Genomic DNA, 7,625 nt, shown 5'->3' with positions numbered 1-7,625 from the left:
GGGCTGTGTACGTGTGTGTGTGTGTGTGTGTGTGTGATCTCCGTACGCGTCTCTCCGTCTGTGTCCTCCCCGACTGTTCAGCAGCACAGGCAGTTTGATTGTTTTCCCGCACTGGATGGAAAATTTCCGCCGTGCAAACTGTAGAGGGAGCCGTGACTTCAGAAGCCTCATGTAGTGGGAAGGCTGAATATTCATTTCACCCCCCCCCCCTTTATATATTCCAAACAGGCTGGTGTCAGCCTACCTTTACTTCCTGCTCAGAAAATCAAACATGAAACACTCTGATAGTGACATTGAACAGAGAGGGGGAGCCATTAGCAGAAGGAAACAACAACGATGTAATGTAATATAATATAATATAATATAATATAATATAATATAATATAATAAAGAAACTCCACAATGAGGGATAATGTGCATTGGCCTTCATTTTAAAAGATCTCAATATGAAACTGTACTGACCCTGCAAAGCCAAAATAACTTAATGTACTTGGTAAAACTTGAATTAATATGTATATAATCAAATATCACGTTACTTTGTTGGTAGAGTCTCCAAATACACGATCGAGTCAGTGACAATGATCAATAATCAGCCTTTAAAAAAAAAGGTATTAATTAGAAGATGAGGTGAAGTTGAAGTGGCCAAACTCAAAAACTCCTTTTTTTCTCTCGTGGTGCATCGAACAAATGAGTCATTAATGAAGTTTAGAGGTGCTGCTGGTTCACATGTCCTTTACAAGCGACTGTGATTAGTGTCCTTTGTGCACCACTTGGCTTTTATACCTGTGTTAGTAGTGACACAATATATTACACTAATGATGATCCAAAACGTCTCATTATACACTTTTTTTCTCTTTATCCTCTGTGTCTCAGTTGCGTGTCTTTGTAACACATTTCCTGAGGCGCCACAAACGGCCTCCAATAACCTGAAAAGAATCTCCCCTTTGAGAAACGCCTGACATTTGCCTGTCCTCGCACGCCGCGGACTCTGATCACCTCATTCTGTGTAGATTAGGTTTCCGTGCGGCGTCTTCGTTTAATAACGAGGAGCTTCCTCTCTCTCTCTCTCTCTCTCTCTCTCTCCCTGTTTCACTACACCCAGTTCACGTGTGTTCTGCGGCATGCTATCCCACTGGGGCCACTGTTGCATGATGCTTTTATTTCTTTATTTCTCGCTCCCCACAGTTCAGCAGCGCACGCTACAGACACACAGTTGGTCTTGTCGGGAGGAAACTCGCATAGTAATCTCTCTTGGGACGAGCACTCCTCCACATGGAGAGAACACACTGCCAAAAAAAACTGCCTCAGTTTTAAGCAGTGATGATAATCTTGAACTCACATCAGTCAAATAGTTTCATAAACACGAAAACTTCACTTCAGGAATCGAGAACTCCGTTAACAACTGACAGCTGACAGTTTTTTTGGGGAAAAATATACTGAGTGGACTTCCCAACAGATCTTGTTTTGAGCATATGTTCCTCCACTGCAGCAACTGCCCACTCCATATAGGAACAAATCACCAATCCATTGTAATTAAATAATCTGACAGTGTCTATAATCGTGTCTTCTGTCCCTGCACAGTGTAACTCTGAGCAGTCATCTGTTGGCTGGTACCGTGGTAACGGTTTTCAATTTTCATTGTCACCAATCCTTCATTCGGCAGCGACAGCAGCCTGTCGGTGTCTCTGCAGTCAGCAGGAGAAAGTCATGGAGGAAGAGCAGAGATTCTTCTTCACAGCAAATGGTTAAAAAACATGGTCACAAGCTGAGGCCAGAGCTGCAGTACCACCGATGGCCACTGGGTGATGGATGCCTGCAATATGTAAACCCAAATCCAGGCTTCATAACATAACATTCATGCTCTATTAGAGCGCGTGGGCTACATCCTTAAAGCAAATAAGTGTGGTTGAATCAGAGACTAATTAAGGCTTTTATTTCAAAGATAAAACAGGAGGGGTGTGTTTTTATTTTTTTATCACAGGGGCCCTGAGAGCTCAGAGCACTGCAAACACACACACACACACACACACACACACACACACCAAAGCCAAATGATGAAAGCATCAATTTAATGATACGTGCATTTAGGGAAGAAAACGCTGCAGAGTGAGACAACACAACAAAATACCGAGGTGGTGCGAGCTGCACAGAGCAGTGGAAATGAGTTTAGCTCAGGTGTGTTCATCACTGTTTAGCGTCCTTGTTTTCGCAGCACTTTTCTCTCCTGTTTCTGACTGTTTTTACACTTTGAAGCACTTTCTTCTTCTTCTTCTTCTAAATGTGCTGTCAAATTGGTGAGAATGGTTTCTTGGTTTGTTTTTTGTTTTGTGTATTTGCGTGTGTTTTCTTAAGTTAAAGTGCCTTCAGCTTTCACAGCCTTCCTCTACGAGCCGGCCGCTCGTCTTCCTCAACACTTGACATGCATTTTTACTTTTGCTGGTGTATTAAATTTGCATATTTTTGCTTGAGAAATCCAACCCCTTGCATCCCGCATCCACTTCCTCGGGAGAGTTTTCTTAGGCAGTGTCAGTTTGCCTGTGATATCATAAATTATTGCCTCACGCAAGTGGAGATGGGTGAACTCAGGGACACATATTCACTCCCCACCCCCCCCCCCCCCCCCCCCAGTATCCTGCATCTTAACAAAATGCTGTTATTAGACAAAGACCTGCAGGAAGCTGTTTTGCAGTTGTGTCCTCACGCAGCAGGAGCAGGCACCCGGCTGACGTCGGCCACTTCAACGCTCCGTTATCGTGTTACATAAAGTGAGTAATCGGGGCGGTCGTCACTGTTACTCAGTGATATAAGTGCTGCTTCAACTTCCTTGCAGAACTTCTCAGTGATTTAAACTCACACTTTTTGTCTCGTGGATAAAAAAAACTATTGATGTTTTTTTCAGAAGAAGCAAAAAGAGCAGAATGTAAACTGGATTTTGTATTTAGAGGCGAGAACCGTGCCTTGTTGTAAGATATCATTTCTGACATAAATGGCGCTGCAAGTCTGCAGGCTGACTTTTAAAACTGATTCCATCTTTATTTATTTTTATTTCAGAGCAGTGTGCACCCCCCCTCTGCTGTGTGCACTTCCCCAGACTTTCACTTCCATTAATTGTCCATCTGTTCAACCTCCACGTTTCTCAGCAGAGTACTTTTGACTAATTTGATCTCCATTTAGTCGCCTCCACTTGCATTAAGCGCGAGCCTTCACTGAGGGAGGGGGGAGAGACGCTCTTCAACATGAGCTCTGAGCGAGATGAAGTGTTTGTCTTGTTGCACACAAGCGCCGCCGTCCTTTTGAAGGTTTGCACCAAAAACTAAGTGGAGTAACTCGTAATCGTCGGTTCCTCTGCGCCGCCGAGAGATAAAAAACGAGGATCCTAATTAGCGGAAAGCTGCGGCGCGGTGAAAGGATTGAACGATGTCAACCGCAGTAAACTAACACTCTAATCACATCTCATCCACAGCTGCTCGGGCTACGGGTTGAGCGGGAGGTCCTCAAGTTGCCGCTGGTTGCCATGGTGACACTTCAAGCACATTTGATCAGACAAGATAAATGATGGCTTTTTCCGACAACATGTGAACCACCGGTTCCTGAATGCACCGTTGATTGACAGGTGGCAACTGGTGTCTACTGTAGCTCTCCTGCTGTTTATTCCCAGCTGTTTGAAGCTTTGCAAATCCTGGCTTTGCTTGCCTGAAGCTTCCAGCCATACATATTGAAAGGAGAGGTGTGTGCTGACAGCCAGTGCCCTTATTAAAAATATGCCATGCTGGGAGCAAAGGGAGGTGCGAACCAAGCCCTTGAAAGACTCCCCTCTTTCTCTCCCTGCAGAGAATTTCAATTTCCCCCATGAGTCTCAGGTTGCTCAGCACGCCTGTGTCCTGCCTCCCGCTCTCTGGGTAGAGGCAGAGGCAAAATTGGCTCCGACTGCTCGGGTTTCAAAGATGCTCCGGTGGCTTCTACCAGGCCGTCTGTCAATCACAGCAGTCCCCCTCAAAACAAAGCGTGCAGCTACAGTACTCTCTGGGTCTACCCCCTACATCTGCTCGTCCAGAGAACAGGAAGTAGATTACCTGACGACTCTGGAATTGAAAACACTCAACGCAGAAGAAGAGTTTTCTAAAAATAATGGCTATAATAATAATTCTCTGTGACAATGGTTATTAAGCAATGTTTAGTTTTCAGCTCAGTAACCGCAGGGGAAAGACTGACGCTGCTTCTTGAGCGCCTCATTGACTGTATTGGTGTTGTTAATCTCTCCTGAAGGTGATCACTTCCCGTGGCTGGGAATGTGTAGCCCCCAGCCTCAGAACACAATAACCTGCGGTATGAAAAATAAAAAATAAAATCAGTGTGCAGACAGCAGTGACAGTCAGAGCTCGGCTCAAGGTTACGTTTCCTTCATCTGTCGTAACTTTAAATACATCTACAAGCTCCTCTTTGTGCTTAAAAGAGCATTTGTTGGATTGTTCCTCCTTGTTTACACATCGCACCTTTGTTTTCGCTGCTCGTAGCCGCTTGTTAATGACCGCCGCCATGTTACCTTTCAGCGGCGTTCTGCATCTGTCTGATGTCCCCCGTACCTGCTGCTTAATGTGGGCTGACATCTGTTGTCGTTTCCCTTTGCTGATGTCGTTTCATCCCCTCATCTTTCACTGAGCTCTCGCATTCAGCTTGCACGTCGTCCTCACCCCCCCCCCACACACACACACACACACTGTCATTTTGTTTGCACATTTCTTTGCTTTGTTTGACTTCGCGCAGCCTTTTCTTTGTCTTTGCGTGTTTCGCACATCATCTGTGACATTTTCCCATCGCCTCCATCAGGTGATGACCGCCACAGCCGACACTTCAGACAGATGCAAATGCAAGAAAAAGTCCCAATGTGGGTTTTAAAATCCAAAACGAGGACATTATTTTGACATCACAGATTCATCTGCTGCTGCATTAATGATGTGGTATTTCCCAGTTTCTTTAAACGCATCCTGACAGAGTTGTGTGGATGACCTTGTAGTGTATTAAAGTGTAAGATTAGAGAGGAATGGAGAAATTTACACTCTATCACAGCCTATTGTACATCCGTCTCAGGTGAGCTCCACGCTGAACATTGAAGGACCGCCTCCTCACCTGACGTCCTCTGACACAGTCTCATTCGTCCCAACACAGTTTTATAATGAATGAAAATATTTTACCATTTCATCTCAACCACTCTCTCTCTCCTCTTCAGCCTTGTTTTATTTTTCATCCCTTCATTGTGGTGGTTATTATTGGTTAATAAAGTTGAGCTGAATTAAAAACAACGCTGTACTCACCAAGTTTAGCTCTGACGGCTTTGAAGGTGGTGACATCGCCCCAGACGGAGTCTGACAAGACAAGAAACACGAGCAGTCAGACAGGAAGGAGAAACCAAACAGCATTATTCCACAAACTAAAAGTTTACAGACTGATACTCTTGTTCAACTTTAACTTATTGTACTTTCCACAGTTGAGCCTGTGCAGCGGGTCTGCCTCTGCGTTGTGTTGTGTTGTGTTGCGTAGGAGGTAACGACCACAATTCCCAGCTCTGCATTTGAGCAATTTTTTGTCAAACACCAGCAACAGCAAATGTGAAGAAACAGAACATTCACAGGTTCGCTCTCGCATTAATGCTCTCAGCGTCTGTGTGTCACCGTGAACAAAGTCTCTAAACGCCCCGCACCGCCACACGTGTTCTCCACAGTACGCTTTGCAAATACACAGCAGCCCTGCTACACACACACACACACACACACACACACACACACACTTCCACAAACTTCTTTCCCTAATTAGCTGAATCATGCGTGAAAACGAAAAGATGTAAAAACGTCAATGCATCGACTTCACACTAGTTTGTAGTTGCTCAGCATCACATACGCAGCAAAATCACTGACAAACAGGGCAGAGGAAACACACACACCTTTCCCAGGGGGAAGGTCCTTAATGAGAGGAGGAAGTAAAGTCCACCAAAGGGGGGGCCAAGCGCGGTTCATAAAATAAGACGACTGGATACTTCCTGTTTCAAAAGGTGTATACCATAAAAATATATTTACAACACATATACACAACTCAAGGAACGTGGAAAATAAAACACAAGAAATGCCAATCCGTACCCTCCAAAATAAAAGTCTCACACGTGCACGTCACAGATTTTTACGGACATTCAAACCTGTGCAGTTTAGTCGATCTAGTCTTCTTTACAATACTGGTTCCCAACCAGAGGGTCAGGACCCCCTAAAGGGAACACGAGATGAATTTAAGAGGCCGTTTGATGATTAATGCCGGAACAAAGCTGCCGATGCAGATCTCCACTGAGCTTTTAATCTTACGTTTTAATTAGATATTATCTGTTCTATTGTACAATCTGTGTTTTTACTGTTTTCTTTTATTATGCTTTTTGCACACAATGAATGACCTCCATGTATGATAATGTGCTGCACAAATAAATATTTGCTTTTTCCCTTAATTGGACAAAAACTTATTGAAAACTTTTACTTTTACGTTTTTTCTTGTGAAATACTGAAAATTTATTCTATCCCTTAAGGCTTCTAAATCTTTTAAATGAAATAATCAGAGAAGGGAAAATCACTCGTTCATACTAAATTAAACCTCCAACAACTACACACAGCTGTGATTTAAGGGAACACAACTCAAAAAAAAAATACCACGTTTCTTTCTCCATCAGATTATTTTTTAATATCGATTCCCAGATCTCTGCAGTCACCTTGCTAAACGCTATGTTGTCCTCACTAATACAAACGACGGGACAAAACCCATGAAAGACGGTGGACGTTGGTACTTTAAGATACGGTGCCCTGACAAAGAATCAGTTTGACAGTGGAGGGAGAAGATTAATGTGTCTGATGTGTGTGTGTGTGTGTGTGTGTGTGTGTGTGATTCACTGATCTGAGGTCTGGCTCCACTGTGCCCATGAAAAATTTAACCAACGCGAGGCGGAGTTGATACAGTACCTGTTCAACTCCTCTGAGGTGTACAATACAAGTTCAGAAACTTCCCATGAATATTTCAAGATGCTAATTTCAGCATCCCAAAGGATAATTTGAATTTTAAAAAAACGGTACACTTTTATGAGGGGTGACAGGAGAAGAGATGAAGATTGTGAAATCTATTTAAAGCACGGCGAAACCGAGCACGCGGCCTGACTGCAGCTCGCGAGCGTCTCCCGTCGCCGCAGTCGTCACAATACAGTGTGTCTCCGCCCACTCCAACCGATGTTTTCCCCGTTGTTTCCGCATTCGCTGATACAGACATGCAGATATTGGTTTGTGTTACACAAAACATTGACTCGGTATAGAAGAGAATAAACAGCCCTCAAAACTAATTCCAATCCCAAAGAGTGACGTGATTATCTCCAAAGGGTGCCAAATTAAACATCCCACAGTGACTGATACATCATTTACTGCCAGTGTTGTGGTTTAGCTCTTTGCAGGGTGAGATTACAACTCCAGTGATGTTGGGGGGGGGGGGGGGGGGGGGGGGTCCACTCTGCTCTTTTTCTGCCACTTTCAGAGAGTCTGGGGTTTAATCCGACACTGTCAGGAGTCATCTTTTCACAGCAAACACATCAAAGAGTCCGGGAGAGAATC

The sequence above is a fragment of the Seriola lalandi genome, unplaced genomic scaffold (genome assembly GCF_002814215.2).
Source record: "Seriola lalandi dorsalis isolate HSWRI2012SDOR001 ecotype SW California unplaced genomic scaffold, Sedor1 jcf7180002054923, whole genome shotgun sequence".
Lineage (NCBI taxonomy): Eukaryota > Metazoa > Chordata > Actinopteri > Carangiformes > Carangidae > Seriola > Seriola lalandi.
The sequence above is the reverse complement of the archived record's forward strand: the minus strand, read 5'-3'. Positions refer to the sequence as shown.